General features: G+C 36.8%; 1 pseudogene; it reads left to right on the top strand.

Moving 5' to 3' along the window:
* The first annotated feature begins 262 nt into the window (after nucleotides 1–262).
* LOC144378656 (high mobility group protein B1 pseudogene) lies at nucleotides 263–1,515 on the top strand (annotated as a pseudogene).
* The last annotated feature ends 18,732 nt before the right edge of the window (nucleotides 1,516–20,247 follow it).

The following is a 20,247-nucleotide window of genomic DNA, read 5'->3' as shown; positions in this document are numbered from 1 at the left end:
GTCCTTCTAAATTGCTTTAGAAAGCTTTAGCTTCCTACTTCCTGAGTCACTGGGATTATAGATCTGCACCATTGAACCTGGTTTCTGATCTTTCTTATAATATGCTAGATTATTGTTCTTATACAATTTAGCCACAGGACACAGAATTAGATCCATATAAAGTGAAACTGAGTGACAGCTCTATTTTTCCCTGCACTCCACTGTTTCCTAAAACTGAAGTGTATTTAATATCATCTTCAAGAATGACCAGATGATGAATGTTACAGAGCGGAGAGAGTGGGGAGGCTGCATCTGGCTCCTGCTCTCACAGCCATTGCAGTACATTGAGCTCCATAGAGACAGCGCCGGGGCAAGTGAGAGCCGGACGGGCACTGGGCAACTCTGTGCCTCACTGAGGAAAAATAACTAAACATGGGCAAAGGACATCCTACGAAGCTGAGAGGCAAAATGTCATCATATGCATTCTTTGTGCAAATTTGCCGGGAGGAGCACAAGAAGAAGCACCCAGATGCTTCAGTCAACTTCTCAGAGTTTTCTAAGAAGTGCTCAGAGAGGTGGAAGACCATGTCTGCTAAAGAGAAAGGAAAATTTGAAGACATGGCAAAGGCGGACAAGGCCCATTATGAAAGAGAAATGAAAACCTATATCCCTCCTAAAGGGGAAACAAAAAAGAAGTTCAAGGATCCCAATGCACCCAAGAGGCCTCCATCGGCCTTCTTCTTGTTCTCTTCTGAGTATCGCCCCAAAATCAAGGGAGAACATCCTGGCCTATCCATTGGTGATGTTGCAAAGAAACTGGGAGAGATGTGGAATAACACTGCTGCAAATGATAAGCAGCCTTATGAAAAGAAAGCTGCCAAGCTGAAGGAAAAATACGAAAAGGATATTGCTGCCTACCGAGCTAAAGGAAAACCTGATGCAGCAAAAAAGGGAGTTGTCAAGGCTGAAAAAAGCAAGAAAAAGAAGGAAGAGGAGGAAGATGAGGAAGATGAAGAGGATGAGGAGGAGGAAGAAGATGAAGAAGATGAAGATGAAGAAGAAGATGATGAAGATAAATAAGTTGGTTCTAGGGCAGTTTTTTTTTCTTGTCTATAAAGCATTTAACTTCCCTGTATACAACTCACTCCTTTTAAAGAAAAAAATTGAAATGTAAGGCTGTGTAAGATTTGTTTTTAAACTGTACAGTGTCTTTTTTTGTATAGTTAACACACTACCGAATGTGTCTTTAGATAGCCCTGTCCTGGTGGTATTTTCAATAGCCACTAACCTTGCCTGGTACAGTATGGGGGTTGTAAATTGGCATGGAAATTTAAAGCAGGTTCTTGATGGTGCACAGCACAAATTAGTTATATATGGGGATGGTAGTTTTTCATCTTCAGTTGTCTCTGATGCAGCTTATACGAAATAATTGTTGTTCTGTTAACTGAATACCACTCTGTAATTGCAAAAAAAAAAAGTTGCAGCTGTTTTGTTGACATTCTGAATGCTTCTAAGTAAATACAATTTTTTTTATTAGTATTGTTGTCCTTTTCATAGGTCTGTAATTTTTCCTCTTGAGGGGAAGTTAGTCTTGCTTTTGCCCATTTTAGATCACATGAATTATTACAGTGTTTATCTTTTCATAGTTAGATGATTGTTGGGAGCCAGCGACTGCACCCTGAAAATGGCGCTGGTCTCTGCTTCCGCTTCCTTAGCGGTTAGAGTTGTTAGAAGTAAACAACTCCTTGTAAGGCTGTGGGGCTGGGCTCTGGCCTGCTTCCGCTGCGCTGTACCTATTAGACTTTTCCACGTGGTGCTAGTTCATTGGCGGGGCTGGGTACTTAAGCCAGGGCAGACCGCTCTCTCTCTTGTTCCTGTTTTCTCATGATTCAAAGGTCCTGAGTAAACTGCTGAAAGAAGAATTCTGTGTCGTGTTTCCCTTGCCGGCGAGTGGTCGCGACAGATGATAAAAAACTTTTTGTCTACACACCCTGCATATCATGATGGGGTTAATAAAAATTAAATTGAGGACATTTTCATCCATAACTGAAACTCCAAAACCTTGATCAGTTGATAGCAAATTTCACATAACCCACTTACATTTACCAAGTGAATGGTAGCCAATTCTATTCACAGCATGTTTGATTCATTAGAATCAAACAATCTGAAAGTCTGTCCTTGAAGGACTAATAGAGAAGTATGTTCTGATCTTTACATGAGGACTGTATATTCTTAACTCCCATTACCATGTAATGGAAGTTATATTTTTCAGTTAACACATTAAAGAAGACCTGAGAATGTATCCCCAAAAGCGTGAGCTTAAAATACAAGACTGCCATATTAAATTTTTTGTTGAGATTAGTCCCAGCAAAGGTTCTGAGAGTGCTGGCTGTAAATGCCTTTTCCCATTTATATAAATATGGACTGCTCAGGAAACTTGAGACTCCATTGAAAGTATTTTTACTTTATTGGGCCAGCTGATAAAATTATAATGCCAAGTTTGAAGTAGGGTATATTTTCCTATATTGTGGTTTGCCCATTTATAAATCAAAATAGACATGAGGAAAAAAATTTTGCATCTCTACCAATTATCCAACTCATTTGATGGTTTTTTAAAAAATTTTTACAAAAATCCAAACTCATTCATTATAGTCATGTTTATCTACTTAGCAGTTTAGGGAACAATTTGGCAATTTTGTGATTTTTGAGATTATCGTTCTCTTAAAGTTCCAGTGTTTTAAAATAGCGTTCTTGTAATTTTACACGCTTTTGTGATGGAGTGCTGTTTTTTTATATAATTTTGACTTGGATTCTTTCCATTTGCATTCGTTTATGTAATTTCAGGAGGAATACTGAACATCTGAGTCCTGGATGATACTAATAAACTAATGATTGCAGAGGTAAAAAAAAAAGAATGACCAGATGATGTAGTAATATCTGGAAAAGTACAAATGAATCTTCTTGAGGTAGAAATTAGACAAATAAATGTGGAAGGTATGTAGAACACATTTCTAGTCACCTAGTTCCCAGACAAAAATTTTTAAGCTTGTGACACTTTCATCTTCATAAACAGTGGGGATTAAAAAAAATTTTAATATGTCATTGCCATTCTTCAAGAAAGTCCAGGAAACACAACAGTTTATTTTGTTGAGACTAATGTAAGAGTTCACCTTGGGTATACCTGAAAGGGTAGTGAATTTTAAGAAACACCAACAGAAAGTACTTTGTTGGAGATCCCTAATCATTGTGGCCTTATATTTGTATGTAAAAGTGGATCTGAGCTGGGTGTGGTGGCTCATGTTTGTAATCCCATCTTCACAGGGGGCTGAGGCAGGAGGATCGCAAATCCAGGCCAGCCTTGGCAACTGAGTGAGATCCTGTCTCAAAAAAACAAAAACAAAAAACAAAAAGACTGGGGCTGCAGCTTAGAGGTAGAGCATCCCCAGTACTGCAAAACACAAAAATAAGTAAGGGCGGATCTCAGCTAGAGTAAGTATTCAGATAAATTCCTTTTGAATCAGTAAGTCATCACTATTCTTGGCTGTGTGGACCTGGGCTTGAAGGGTCTTAAGAATTAACATGAAATCTTTGTTTAAACTTCCTTGTCTTGAAAATCTCCATGGCTGTTTTCCCATACAGAAGTGTTGCTTGCTACATGCTGACCATATTGTTGTCATGGTGTTGTTTTTCTTCCAGATAGTTCTGGACACCAATTCTTGAGAACCTCAAGAAATACAACATACCAAAAGGCCCCTTCCCATAGAATCCCTCTGAGCTATTTTAACCCTCAATTGACTTTCTTTTTCACTAAGTAAATTTAAATAAAACACACGGGACTTTCTTTTCTTTCCTTGGGAGTCATAAAATAAACATGATAGGCTCCTTAGGGAGCTATAGCCAAACCCATGCCAGTGGTCTCCCACCCTAATCCCTGGCTGAATCCCAGCTCTGGGCTTTTTTAATCATTGTGACTTGTCTATTTGATTTACCCACCTCAGTTATCAGAGGGCCTTAAAAATCTCTATCTGTCTATCTATCTATCTATCTATCTATCTATCCATCATCATCATCATCCCTTTATCTCTATCTACCTATTTATCATTTGTTGCCAACTATTCATACAGAATGCTAACCTATTTTTTTCAACCTTGTTTCTGCTTTGTGTCTCAGATCCTGACCATGTATTTACAGATGTGTAAGGCTGACTTCTTCCCTGTTTTTTTTAACCTTTGCCTGGTTTACTTGAAAATTTCTTTATTCTCTTAGAACACTTCTTGACTTTCTACTCATATTTGTGACTTATCTGTTTTCTGTGTTTGCTAATTTCCACAAGTCAGAACTAGTTCTACTGAAAGTAATTCGTGCAATCTCCCCTTGCATTACTGATTGGTGATGGAATCTATTCAAACAGATGCACGGTCAAGCCACAGGATTAATTATGTGGATTAAACACAAGTCATAATTGGGTTTCTTGTATATTCTGGAGCCTCTAAAGGATAAAAGCCTTCTGTGCCTTCCTTGACAGATGGTCCTATAGGTTCCTCATTCACATTTCCAAAGCTGGGGATCTTACTATCTGTGAGGACAAAACAATATACACTGACTATGATCAGTGTTAGGAGAATATGAAGAACCCAGTAAAAAATAAAAATGGCCACAACCTATTTTATTTTAAGGTGTACAGGCCTCTTGGTCCTACATTTGTCTATGGGTGATTCTGATACACACTAAAGTTTGAGAACCACTGAGTGACACAACATGTCATCAGAAAGCATTTTTATTAGAAAGGTTCATTTGAACCCTTCAGTTTTCATAAATACTTAAAAGGAATTTGTGTGGCTTTACCTAAAAATATACAAATGATATTGGTAATAAGAGGACTTAAAGCAAATTTACCTTGCTCTAATCATTCTATAATTAAAAAGACATAATTCTATCAGAAGATTGTTTCTGTGAAGTTGGTATATTCATGTGTATATATATATATATATATATATATATATTTATTTTTCTTTTCCTCTTCAGTTATACAGATTGAAAATCACCTTAGGAAAAAAAGTAGAGAAAACATGACTAAATTTTTTCTGATTCTGATAACAAATGCAGAATGAGAGAAAATTTTGAGTGTGAGAAGAACATCAGAAAATTACTGGAGGGTCGATGATACCGCTATCTAAGAAATAATTATAAGGAAAAGCAAGGCTTCTGTGAGAGGCTGGCTAGAAAATGAATATTACTGCAGTCAGATGTCACTCTGGACTAGAGAGAATAATTTTGGAAACCAGCAACACATGAGTAGCTCCTGAAATATTTCCTTTCTTTCTTTCTTTCTTTCTTTTTTTTTTTCTTAAGATCTGTTTAGTCATACCCTGAGAAAGAATTGAAAGCTAAATCCTACTAGAGAACACCCATGTTTTTAAGATTAGGTGCAGCAAAAAGGAATCTGCCAAATATATTCTAAAGTATTGGCCATGGAGTTCAGTGGGAAATCTAATAGCAGCATCAGTTCAAAAGCATAACAGTGGCCTGCTCAGGATAAACTTATTAGTGCTGTTTCCTCTATTAGCAAATGAGGATTTCATTCAATTGTTCTACAATGTAAAGTTTTATGATTTATTTAAAATGAGATGAATTCTCTTTCACTTCGCTACCGGCAGAGAAGCTGAATACGTAAACAACAGTGGATTGTAAGTACCTGACAAAGAAAGCTCAGTACACCACCTTTTTTGCTTTTTTTTTTTTTTCTGAATATTTTCTATACAAGGAGAGTTAGTGGATTGGGATTGTTGGCTGGGCTGTGGTTTCGGGGCCGAAAATACACTCCTCGGGAGCCGCCATTTGCTTCCTGCATGCTGTCTTAATGGCTCTGTCTACATGGTCCTGCTGCTGCACCTAGAGACGGGAACTGGGCTGTGTGCCGAGTCCTATCCTCCGAAGGCGGGACCATGACCCCGAACGCAGCGGTTGCTTGTTCCCTGCTGCACCTTTGGGCAGAAACTGTTCTGGAGTTGTTTGGCAGTCCCCTGCAAGGGGACCCCCGCTCCGGAGGGAGGGGCTGGAGAGCCGCGGCGGCAGCCGCTTGGGGAGCAAGGCACCTAGCCGAGGAGCAACAGAGGTCCCGGCATCGCAGCTAAGGCCGCAGACAAGCGCGGTGCCCGAGCGCGGCCCAGAGCCTGCTTGCTCAGGATCACTAGGCAAAGCTGAGCTGACGTGGAGCTAAGGCGTGCAGCCTGGGCCCCCCAGAAAACACACACTGAGCACGAATCAGCTGCATGCAAGCTCTGGTTCGCCTGCTTCTCGTGTCTCAGCACTAACGATCCCACTGAAATAACTAGTCCCACCTGAACTCACAGAGGTAAAAAACCAACTGAGCACCATAGCCGGACCCAGGGAATCAGGAGGGACATGGAAACTGCAGCGCAGAACTCCCGGCTACTGATTCCACCAGTGCTGACAACAGAGGTCCCTTGCACCAGATACCAGGGGAGTTACTACCTGAGGGCAAACAAGTTCGCTGGGGCCCTCAGCCCTAAGCCATACAAACTTGGGGTCTGAGGGAGGCAAACAGAAAGGGTGTGGCCAGGCATCCATGAAAACAGAGCTCTCAGGAGCAGCAGACCCAGCGTGTAGCCAGTATTGTGGTAAGCATCACAGGTGAGCGGGGCCTGGATTGAGGAACCACAAGAGAAGGCCCTAAGCACTCAGGATTGGAGACCCGCACAGTCTGGGAAGAAGAGCTGAGACACAGTGATTGGTTCCCACCTATCAAGAAGAGAAGCTTGGCCCAGTGGGCATAGCTCCACCTACTGGAAGAGAAGTTAATCGAGCTTTATGACTGCATTTATTATTATTATTATTTTTCAATGATTATTATTAGTACTTCTTTTTTATTTTTTATTTATTTATTTTTAATTTTTTATTTCTATTTTTATTTTTTATTTATTTTTTTTTACTTTTTGATGTTGATTTAGTTGTTGTTCTTTAACTTTCTTATTAATGGTTTCAATTTTTAAATTCTTTTTATTCTATTATGGTTACTATTATTTTTTAAACTTTAATTTTCATTTTTTATTATCACGATAATTTTTTTTGTTTTAAATTTTTAATTTTTCGTTCTTTTCTTTCTTTCTTTTCACTTTTTTCTTCTGTCTTTTCATTTCTTTTCAATTTTCTTACTTCCCCTTTCCTGAATTCTACCTGCCTACACTCATTCTCTTTAGTGACTTCTTCCCTTCCCTTCTAATATCTCTCCTCCCAAGCATCAAATAAATTTATAAGAGTAAACAGTAACTCAGCAGTCAAACAGAACAAGAAGTAACATGAGCATAAAAAAGCAAGGAAGAAAAGGAGTACAAACAATGAAGGACAGCCTAAATATTCAGGAGGACTTAGAGTCATCAGAAAAATGGCCATATAAAGAACTCAAGGAACACCTTAGACAGATGGAAAAGAACCTTAAAGATCACATTAAAAGTGAATTACAGAAACAGATAAAAGAAGAAGTTAAGCATCTTTATCAGGAAATAGAGATTATTAAAAAAATCAAACTGTAATTCTAGAAATGAAGGAAACGATAAACCAAATTAAAAACTCAATCAAGAGTATCACCAACAGAGTGGAGCAAGTAGAAGCCAGAACGTCAGATAATGAAGACAAAATATATCATCTTGAAAGGAGTCTAGCCAACTCAGATAGGCTGGTAAAAAATCACGAGAAAAACATCCAAGAGATTTGGGATAATATAAAAAAACCAAATTTACGAGTCATCGGGATAGAAGAAGGCACAGAGATTAATACCAAGGGAATGAGTAACATGCTGAATGAAATAATTACAGAAAACTTTCCAGAAATAAAAAAGGAAACAGATATACAAATTGTAGATGCATACAGGACACCGAGCACACAAAATCACAGTAGACCAATGCCAAGACACATTGTTATGAAGATATCCAACATACAGAACAAAGAGAAAATATTAAAAGGTACAAGAGAAAAGAGGCAGATTACATTTAGGGGTAAACCAATAAGGTTAACAACGGATTTTTCATCACAGACGCTGAAAGCGAGAAGATCCTAGAACAACGTATTTCAAACATTGAAAGACAATGGTTGCCAACCAAGAATTTTGTATCCAGCAAAATTAAGCTTCAGGTACGACAACGAAATAAAAATCTTTCAGGATAAACAAAAGCTAAAAGAATTCGTAGCCAGAAAACCAGCATTGCAAAGCGTCTTGAGCAAAACATTACATGAGGAAGAAATGAAAAACAATAACCAAAACCATCAGTGGGAAGAGCCTCTATAAAGCCAGAGGGCGGGGGGAAAGCTAATCTAGGAGAAACAAACTAAAAGAAGATAAATAATAAAACATGGCTGGAAGTACAAACCATACATCAATAGTAACTCTGAACGTTAATGGCTTAAACTCTCCAATAAAGCGACATAGGCTGGTAACATGGATTAAAAAAACAAACCCAACAATATGCTGCCTCCAGGAGACACATCTGATTGGAAAAGACATACACAGGCTGAAGGTGAAAGGTTGGGAAAAAATATACCACGCACACGGTCCTCGCAAGCAGGCAGGAGTGGCCATCCTCATATCGAATAAAATCAACTTCAAGACTAAATTAATCAAAAGGGATAAGGAAGGTCATTATATACTGTTAAAAGGAACCATTCACCAACAAGACATAACAATTATCAATATTTATGCACCAAATAATGGGGCTGTGATGTTCATGAAAGAAATTCTCCTCAAGTTCAAGAATCAAATAGACCGCAATACAATAATTATGGGTGACTTCAACACACCTCTCTCACCATTGGACAGATCTTCCAAACAAAAGTTGAATAAAAAAACTATAGAACTCAATATCACAATCAACAACCTAGACTTAACTGACATATATAGAATATATCATCCAACATCAAGTGGCTATACTTTTTTTTCAACGGCACATGGATCCTCCTCAAAAATAGACCATATATTATGTCATAGGGCATTCCTCAGTAAATATACAGGGGTGGAGATAATACCATGCATTTTATCTGATCATAATGCAATGAAAATGGAAATCAGTGATAAAAGAAGGAAGGAAAAATCCTACATCACATGGAAAATGAACAATATGTTACTGAATGATCAATGGGTTACAGAAGACATAAAGGAGGAAATCAAAAAATTCTTAGAGATAAATGAAAACACAGACACAACATATAGGAATCTATGGGACACAATGAAAGCAGTTTTAAGAGGGAAATTCATCGCCTGGAGATCATTCCTCAAAAAAAGGAAAAACCAACAAATAAATGAGCTCACACTCCATCTCAAAGACCTAGAAAAAGAAGAGCAAAACAACAGCAAATGTAGCAGAAGGCAAGAAATAATTAAAATCAGAGCGGAAATCAACGAAATTGAAACAAAAGAAACTATTGAAAAAATTAACAAAACTAAAAGTTGGTTCTTTGAAAAAATAAATAAGATCGACAGACCCCTAGCCATGCTAAGGAAGAGAAGAAGAGAGAGAACTCAAATTACTAACATACGGGATGAAAAAGGCAATATCACAACAGACACAGCAGAAATACAGAAGACAATTAGAAATTATTTTGAAAACCTATATTCCAATGAAATAGAGGATAGTGAAGACATTGATAAATTCCTTAAGTCATATGATTTGCCCAGACTGAGTCAGGAGGATACCCATAACTTAAACAGACCAATATCAATAGATGAAATAGAAGAAGCAATCAAAAGACTTCCAACCAAGAAAAGCCCAGGACCGGATGGGTATACAGCGGAGTTTTACAAAACCTTTAAAGAAGAATTAATACCAATACTTTTCAAGTTATTTCAGGAAATAGAAAAAGAGGGAGCTCTGCCAAATTCATTCAATGAGGCCAACATCACCCTGATTCCGACAAAGACACCTCAAAGAAAGAAAACTACAGACCAATATCTCTGATGAACCTAGATGCAAAAATCCTCAATAAAATTCTGGCAAATCGGATACAAAGGCACATCAAAAAAATTGTACACCATGATCAAGTAGGATTCATCCCTGGGATGCAAGGATGGTTCAATATACGGAAATCAATAAATGTTATTCACCACATCAATCGACTTAAAGATAAGAACCATATGATCATCTCAATAGATGCAGAAAAAGCTTTCGACAAAGTACAGCATCCCTTTATGTTCAAAACACTAGAAAAACTAGGGATAACAGGATCTTACCTCGACATTGTAAAAGCTATTTATGCCAAGCCTCAGGCTAGCATCATTCTCAATGGAGAAAAATTAGAGGCATTCCCCCTAAAATCTGGAACAAGACAGGGATGCCCTCTATCACCACTTCTATTCAATATAGTTCTCGAAACACTGGCCAGAGCAATTAGACAGACGAAAGAAATTAAAGGCATAAAAATAGGAAAAGAAGAACTTAAATTATCACTATTTGCGGACGACATGATTCTATACCTAGAAGAACCAAAAGGGTCCACAAAAAAATTACTAGAACTAATAAATGAATTCAGCAAAGTGGCAGGATATAAAATTAACACGCATAAATCAAAGGCATTTCTGTATATCAGCGACAAAACTTCTGAAATGGAAATGAGGAAAAACACTCCATTCACAATATCCTCAAAAAAAATAAAATACTTGGGAATCAACCTAACAAAAGAGGTGAAAGATCTACACAATGAAAACTACAAAACCCTAAAGAGAGAAGCAGAAGAAGATCTTAGAAGATGGAAAAATATACCCTGTTCATGGATAGGCAGAACTAACATCATCAAAATGGCGATATTACCAAAAGTTCTCTATAGGTTTAATGCAATCCCAATCAAAATCCCAACGGCATTTCTTGAAGAAATAGATAAAGCAACCATGAAATTCATATGGAAAAATAAAAGACCCAGAATAGCAAAAGCAATTCTAAGCAGGAAGCGTGAATCAGGCGGTATAGCGATACCAGATTTCAAACTATATTACAGAGCAATAGTAACAAAGACAGCATGGTACTGGTACCAAAACAGGCAGGTGGACCAATGGTACAGAATAGAAGACATAGAGACTAATCCACAAAGCTACAACTATCTTATATTTGATAAAGGAGCTAAAAGCATGCAATGGAGGAAGGATAGCATCTTCAACAAATGGTGCTGGGAAAACTGGAAATTCATTTGCAACAAAATGAATCTGAATCCCCTCCTCTCGCCATGCACAAAAGTTAACTCAAAGTGGATCAAGGAGCTAGATATCAAATCAGAGACTCTGCGCCTGATAGAAGAAAAAGTTGGCTCCAATCTACATATTGTGGGGTCGGGTTCCAAATTCCTTAACAGGACACCCATAGCACAAGAGTTAATAACAAGAATCAATAAATGGGACTTACTTAAACTGAAAAGTTTTTTCTCAGCAAGAGAAACAATAAGAGAGGTAAATAGGGAGCCTACATCATGGGAACAAATTTTTACTCCTCACACTTCAGATAGAGCCCTAATATTTAGAGTATACAAAGAACTCAAAAAATTAAACAATAAGAAAACAAATAACCCAATCAACAAATGGGCCAAAGACCTAAAGAGACACTTCTCAGAGGAGGACATACAATCAATCAACAAATATATGAAAAAATGCTCACCTTCTCTAGCAGTCAGAGAAATGCAAATCAGAACCACCCTAAGATACCATCTCACTCCAGTAAGATTGGCAGCCATTATGAACTCAAACAACAACAAGTGCTGGCGAGGATGTGGGGAAAAGGGTACTCTTGTACATTGCTGGTGGGACTGCAAATTGGTTCAGCCAATTTGGAAAGCAGTATGGAGATTCCTGGGAAAGCTGGGAATGGAACCACTATTTGACCCAGCTATTGCCCTTCTTGGACTATTCCCTGAAGACCTTAAAAGAGCGTACTACAAGGATACTGCCACATCGATGTTCACAGAAGCACAATTCACAATAGCTAGACTGTGGAACCAACCCAGATGCCCTTCAATAGATGAATGGATAAAAAAAAATGTGGCATTTATACATCATGGAATATTACGCAGCACTAAAAAATGACAAAATCATGGATTTTGCAGGGAAATGGATGGCACTAGAGCAGATTATGCTTAGTGAAGCTAGCCAATCCCTAAAAAACCAATACCAAATGTCTTCTTTGATATAATGAGAATAACCAGGATCAGAGCAGGGAGGAAGAGCAGGAAGGAAAGATCAACATTAAACAGATACAATAGGTGGGAGGGAAAGGGAGAGAAAAGGGAAATTGCATGGTAATGGAGGGAGATGCTCATTGTTATACTAAATCACACATAAGAGGTTTCGAGGGGAATGGGTAAATAAACAAGGAGAGAAGTGAAATACAGTAGATGGGGTAGAGAGACAAGATGGGAGGGGAGGGGAGGGGGGATAGTAGAGGATAGGAAAGGGAGCAGAATACAACATTTACTAATAGGGCATTATGTAAAATTGTGGATATGTAACAGATGTGATTCTGCAATCTGTATTTGGGGTAAAAATGGGAGTTCATAACCAACTTGAATCTAATGTATGAAACATGATATGTCAAAAGCTTTGTAATGTTTTGAACAACCAATAAAAAAAAAACAAAAAAAATAAATAAAATAAAATAAAATAAAATGAGATGAATTTAAGTTTGTGTCACATTATAGCTTTGTAGTTGTTTGTTATTTTTGAAAATTATTATTTGTTAATATTAGAAAAGTTAATTTTTTTCAGAAATAATCAATCAGACATACTATCAGCAAAATGTGTGGGGACTGATACTTGACTCACAATGAATTTTCCTAGTTACTTTCTTATGCTGCTTCAGATGGGAGGAACGATGTCTTTCCCATGGGCCAGAAGATACCTCACTATTTTTCACTTTCCTACCCTCTTAAGTAAAATGACTACGTTATTTGATGTGATTTTTACCTCTCCACTCTCTGGAGGTATTATAGTCTAGGTTATATTAGTTGAAATTGTTGGTGGAGTTGAAATTAACCTAGTATCAATGGAAATGATTTCTGGTAAAGAAGCATGCCCAGGATTGCCCAGGGAACCCATTCAATGGCCACAAATTCCTGCTAAGAAAAGATTCGACTTAGCTTCATAAGGAATTGGCTATAAAAATGAACTGGTGAAAGCTTAATTAAAATCAATTGGAAAAGTTGTGAGGCAGGTAGATTTGAAAAAGCAGATGAGTCTCATCCTACACAGCTCCAAAGAACAAGCTTGGAATGCATGGCTAGCTCATAAGCTCCAATTTAAACAGACATCTATGATTAATAACCCACATCAGGGCCTGTCTATTCAAAAGCTGAGTGGGAACAAATAACAACCGGTGTCCAAAAGAAACAGTAGAGGGTCAACAACTAAAAAATTTTTCCAGAGACTTTGGCATCAGGACATTTAGAAAGGTAATGAATCTGGTTCTGAGTAATGCATGCCAAGGGTTTCTAGCTGTATTATTCCATTCGGATCACTTCCCAAACTGTGCAATGTCTTTGGCAGATGGTCCATCTTTAGTCAATATAATTAATTTTATTTAGCATTATTTATGCTACTTTTATGATGATGCTGTTCTATTTCTTGGTTCTTGAGAAAGGGTCTGACCGATTTGTGCATGTTAAAGGGAAAATGTCCTCAAATATACATACAGGTGAAGCCTTGGATGCATTATAGCAGTGAGGTAATTTTTAAACTTTCTAATGTTTTTTACTTTTAAATAATGAAAATTAGATTATTCAATTCAATATCAAATATTATTGATCTTTTACAAATATGAAACATGTATCCTACACTGACACCCATTTATTCTGTGTAGTCTCAGAAAATATTTCCATTATTCAAATCAAAACTATTCCCTCCACATGTACCCTTTCTTTGATTTTCTGTGATTAATTAAATCAGTTTTCTTGTTCTTACCTGATGTGTTTGAAGTTCTATTCTCTACTTTCTCCATTCATGAAGTTCATAGAATTACCAGCTAACTTTCTTAACACTAAAAATTTACTTTTGAATTGTATATTTTTCTTTTGTCCACAATATGTTTTCATCAGTCTTAGCCAATAATTATCCACTTGAAAATCTATTTACGCAGGAGAAAAAGATGAACATTAAACAGAGACATGAGGTGGGAAGGAAAGGGAGACAAAAGGGAAATTGCATGGAAATGGAGGGAGACCCTCACTGTTATACAAAATTACATATAAGAGGTTGTGAGGGGAATGGGAAAATAAACAAGGAGAGAAATGAATTACAGTAGATGGGGTAGAGAGAGAAGGTGGGAGGGGAGGAGAGGGGGATAGTAGAGGATAGTAAAGGGAGCAGAATACAACATTTACTAATAGGGCATTATGTAAAATTGTGGATGTGTAACCGACGTGATTCTGCAATCTGTATTTGGGGTAAAAATGGGAGTTCATAACCCACTTGAATCTAATGTATGAAATATGATATGTCAAGAGCTTTGTAATGTTTTGAACAACCAATAAAAAAATAAAATTAAATAAATTTAAAAAATTAAATAAAAAAAATTTTAAAAAAAGAGGCACACAGCCAGTTCCCTTCTCTGAGGATGAGCCCAGGGAACCTGGAGCATCCTGGGCTATCTGAGCTCACAAGTACACATATAGAGAGTACTGAGGAGTGTGGCACCCTCCTGTGTGAGGATGGCAGCCATCCAGGTCCAAGACTGGCACATCCTGGTCTCTGCAGTCAGTGTTGCCAGATTTGAAAAATTTTAATGAGAAGCCACCAATGCAGATGTTCATGTTAAATGTCCTGGTGGCTGGAAGACCGCGTCCTCCACAAAAGTCAGATCTGACCTCAGGTTACCAGGAACCTAGTCTCTAGATGCCTTCCAAACACAAGTGACTCAGAAAATGAAAGGCAATTCTATGGTCAGAGCGTTCAGAGAAAACTCTCCTTTTAAATACTTTTACTTATCACTCTTGCAAATATTCTGACATATGTTGGAACACATGTCCCAATTTTTAATTTGGAAAATACAGCTTTGATACTTCTGATTACCATTTTGGGATTTAGTTACTAGTAGCAATGGGGATAGTATGATAATAGCAGACCCCCAAGTCTGAGAATGAAGGAATAAACAGGCCTAAATATTAAAGGCGGAAAAGCAGGTTGACCTAGACTGTGTGTTTATTTTGGAGAGTAAGAAATGTTAAAAATTGTCTGAATGCCTCTGACTCTTGCTATAGATCTCCTTTTCCTTCACTCACTCACGACTCTCAAAATTTAAATGCTTTGGGTGTTGGGGTTGTGGCTCAGGGGTAAAGTGTGTGCATAGCATGTGGGAGGTGCTGGGTTTGATTCTCTGCACCACATATAAATAAGTGAATAAAAAAATAAAAAAAATTAAAAAAGAATCAACAAATGAGACTTACTCAAACTAAAAAGTTTTTTCTCAGCAAGAGAAACAATAAGAGAAGTAAATAGGGAGCCTACATCCTGGGAACAAATTTTTACCCCTCACACTTCAGATAGAGCCCTAATCTCCAGAGTATACAAAGAACTTAAAAAATTAAACAATAAAAAAAACAAATAACCCAATCAACAACAACAAAAAAAGAAAATCTATTTACAACTATGTGTAAATCAAGTCAATCAAGCAGTGATTGCCTCATGTACTTAGAACCTATCAATAGCAACAAAATCTAGGTAAAATCCTTCCCCTGTTTATCTAATGTGACTTCTATCAGGAAGTCCTCTGTAAACTCTGTTACTTCCATTTTAAACTTGGTGTTATAATTTATGATTTGTCCATCCTAATGAAAGCAGCTATAGTTCATTTATGTTCATGTTCTTGTATACTCTATGTTAAAACCTCGTAATTTATTTGTCTCTTCTGTTACTGGTGGGAATTAATAAGGTTTTCCTTCTTCTCTTTCTTTCTTTTTGCAATACTGGGGATTGAACCCAGGAGTACTCTACCATTGACACCTTTTAAAATTTTTAATTTTGTGATAGAGTCTTGCTAAATTGCTGGCCTGGCCTCAAATTTGCAATATTCCTATATCAGCCTCCTGCGTTACTGGAATTCAAGGCCTTGCCCAGCTTAATAAGGTTTTCTGACATTAATAATAATGCTGAGAACCTTCTTATACAAAAAAAACAGGTGATTTTGCTCATAGGATAGGCACATCTATATCATTACTAGTTGTGCAGGCTAGAGTTAATTTACAGATTCTTTGAGAAATATCTATCTCTATCCCTGGTTGTCTAGGTAGATGTCTAGCTTGGACTCTTGGCTGAGATAAGGGACAGAAGGATTCAAAATGAAATGTACAAAATCCAAACTCCCCTGGAAGCGTCAAGAATAAGATTATTTATTTATTTATTTAACCTGGAACAATTGATTAGCCAGCCTAGTTTGACCAAATGACATAGGGGCATAGAGGACTCCCGCTTTCTACCTCCCCCCAGGAACTTCTACCATAGCAGGATGGTTCATTTAGGAGATAAAGCACAACTAGGAAGCCTGAGGAGTTTGCTCATGATATCATTTGGACCCCAATGCTTGCCTAGTTTTCTTTCTTTTGCTGTGATATATTCTTTTGCCTTTAAATAAAAGCCTTCTTTGAGTACGGCTTACTGATTACTTACATAGGTACAATGTGGAGTCTTATGAGAACTTTCAACATTCAGACTTGTGAAATATTTTTACTAGGTAATGCCAAATTATTGTTAAAAGTAAATCTCCAGGACTGGGGATATAGCTCAATTGGTAGAGTGCTTGCCTCTCATGCATAGGGCCTTGGGTTCAATCCCCAGCACCACCATAAAAAAAAAGTAAATCTCCAGCTGTAGTACAAAAGATCCTGATCTCTATTCCATTTTCTGTGATATGCCTCATGTGCCCTCTAGTCTATGGACATCAAACTGCTACAACATTAAATGAAGTAAAGAGCATACACTTCAACCAAATCTCTTTGAGAAAAAAATACAAAAGTCATTTCTGGCAAGAAAAACGTAGTTTTTGACTTCAGTGAAGCTATTTGAGTTTTTGACCAGGGCTATGTCACAAAATATCTTCTAAAATGAAAGAAACTTGCTCAAAAATAGTAATTTTTAGCGTGAATACAGTCCTTGGTAGGCTCTGGATTTTCTTATGAATCAGTTAACGGTAATTTAAGTAAACAGTTTTGGGAAAATGTGTTTCTGATTTGGGGACATCAGAAATTGTTGTCACCTCGCTGGATGCAATGGTGCCCACCTGAAGTCCCAGTTACTCCAGAGCCTGAGGTAAAAAAGATCACAAGTTCAAGATCAGCATGGGCAACTTAGTGAGAAGACCCTGTCTCAAAATTAAAAAAGGACTGGGGATGTTGCTCAGTGTGGAGTACTTGCCTAGCATGAGGAAGGCCCTGGGTTCAATCCCCAGCACTGCAAAAAACAACAAAACAAAACAAAAGATCCCCAAACCAAAAACAAGCCAAGAGAAATCATTGTCATGTGATTCACCTGACTATAATGTTGGACTACTCCATCTGTTGGAAGTATCATGTCTCATACACAGGTACAGATTGCTAAGGCCTTATTTCACTTAGTATGATGTTCTCGAGTTCCATTCATTTACCAGCAAATGCCACCATTTAATTCATCTTTATGGTTTAGTAATATTTCATTGTGTATATACACCACAGTTTCTTTCCATTCATCTCTCAATGGGCACCTAGGTTGGTTCCATAGCGTGGCTATTGTGAATTGTGCTGCTATAGACATTGATACGGCTGCATCTCCGTAGTAGGCTACCGATTTTATTGTTTTGATTTTTCGATTTTTTCTTTTTAGTTATACATGACAGTAGAATGGATTTTGACATATCATAAATATGTGGAGTATAACTTCCCATTTTTGTGGTTATACATGATGATGTGGAGTTAACTGGTCATGTTTTCATATAAGAACATAGGAAATTTCAGTCTGATTCATTCTATTGTCTTTCCCATTTGCTACTGATTTTAGATCTTTTGGATATGTAGCAATGAGTGGGATAGCTGAATCATATGGTGGTTTTATTCCTAGACTTTTTGAGGAATACCCATATGACTTTTCAATGTAGTTGTACAAGGGTTGAATATTTCCTCTCCTATGTGGAAACTAGATCAAAAGAAGGAAAAAAAGAAAAGAGTGTGTGTGTGTGTGTGTGTGTGTGTGTAAATAAATATGAAAATAGAAGAGAGATCAGTGGAGTAAAGGAAGGGGATTGATGAGGAGGCAGAAGGGATGGGAAAAGGGAAGAATGATGGAATGGATCTGAATAAACTTTCCTATGTACATATATGAATATACCGTAATGAATTTCACCTTTATGTTCATATTCATAATGCACTAATTAAACCACTATAAATAAATAGAAGTAAGATCAATAGAGCAGAGGAAAGGGAAGAGGGGGAGAGAGAAGGGGAGGGAAAAAGGAATTACTAGGAACTGAATTGGAGCAAATTGTATTTCATGCTCATAATTATACCAGAATGAATCCCAACATCATGTATATCTATATGAACTAAAAAAATTATGTGAACAGGTTGCTCTGACTCCAGCAGACACACAGAGCAGAGTTCCTGCTTCTGGCTATCACATGATTAATGACTCATGGCTTAGCTTGGAGTCTCGTGGAATGAGATAAAGGATTTATGTGGACAGAGAAAGAAAAGATTTGAGTCTGGCAAATAGATGCTCTGAGGAATGTGCAGCATCCATCTCAAGGTGAACTGATTGATTATTATGGTTCCTTTCAGAGACTGCTCAAGAGGGAAAACACATTTTTCCTACTACCCCTTTCCTGTAAAAGTTAAAATACCTTCAGAACATATTTCAATATCAATTTCCAAGCAAGGAACATACTCTTGCTGGGGAATAAAGAATTTAAGCAGAGGTAAGATGACAATGAGGTTTAAAAATAAGTAAGTAAATAAAAACTCAGAATGGCTCCAGAACATGGATATTTGGGATCACATTTCATATAAGATTCCACAGGAAAAATCAAAAGAAGATGGTTTATTACTAGTATGCAGAATGATCCTCTTGGCCTATGACTGTCTTTCTCTAACCATTTTGGTTATTCTTCACTAGGCTCATCAACAATATCTTGTGTGAAGGAAAGAACATATACATAATTAACAAGACTGGCTAACAAGACAAATTTACTCTCAATAAAAAGACCAACCCAAGTGTAGCAATTCCACTTGAATGCATATTTACAAATGAAGGGAACGTAACTCAGCACCCAAGATCACATCTTTTTTTTTTTTTCAAAAGAGTAACATCTCACGGGTGACAAAAAATTATGGATCTCATCCTGCATTACAGATAGGATGGCAGTTATTTCTTAGAAGAATACTTATTCCTGATTTGTATTGACCATCACTTAATGCCTAAGTTAAAAATACACATTTATTTAATTTTGTTCTATATTCTCTTTTATATAAAAAAAAACCATTGTTCTGGTCAATTGGTTTCACAGGAAAAAAGTGAAATTTATGTTATTTTGTTTTACCCCTGTCAAATAAATATGGTTTATAGCTGAAGTATGATCTCACATCAAAAAGAGACTTTTTAAAATCTTGGTATGATATTAAAAATCATGTCATTGCTGAAGGAGTATTTTTATAGTTTATCATGAAAATTAAAAATATACAGAAAACCTGAAAATATTTTGTAAGTGAAAATTTATCACTTAAACACTATGATTAGCATTTTATTTGATTTATCACATAATTAGCCATCCCTTCACCTGAGGATCAATCCATTTTATTTTCATGATAAATTTCAAGTAAGGTGTTTATTTACCTCTAAATATAGGAGCATGTATATTATTAACAAGAATTCCTTCATTTAAAAATTTAAATTATAATTTTTCCTTGTTGGCTAATAAAAATATGGTTGACTTTTGTATATTGGCCTCACATCCTATTTTATTGCTAAATTCATTTATTATTCAGGAACTTTAAAAATAGATTCTTTGGAATGTTCTGTTTAGATAGGCATGCTATTTGTAAATATGGACAATTTTATTCTTCCTTTCCAAACAATTTGCATTTCATAACTTAAAAAATTTTATTGCATTGTTTTAAACTTCCAGTAAGATGTTGAAAAGAAGTAGTAAAAGAACATTTTTGCTTGCTTCTCATCTTAGATGAAAGTACTCAGTCTCTTATCATTAAATATGATGTTAGGTATAGGCTTTTAAACTGTCTTTTATTAAAATAAAAATGTCCCTTCAA

This window comes from Ictidomys tridecemlineatus, chromosome 6, assembly GCF_052094955.1.
Source record: "Ictidomys tridecemlineatus isolate mIctTri1 chromosome 6, mIctTri1.hap1, whole genome shotgun sequence".
NCBI lineage: Eukaryota > Metazoa > Chordata > Mammalia > Rodentia > Sciuridae > Ictidomys > Ictidomys tridecemlineatus.
Note: the sequence above shows the minus strand (reverse complement) of the source record. Positions and strands in the feature narration are given on the sequence as shown.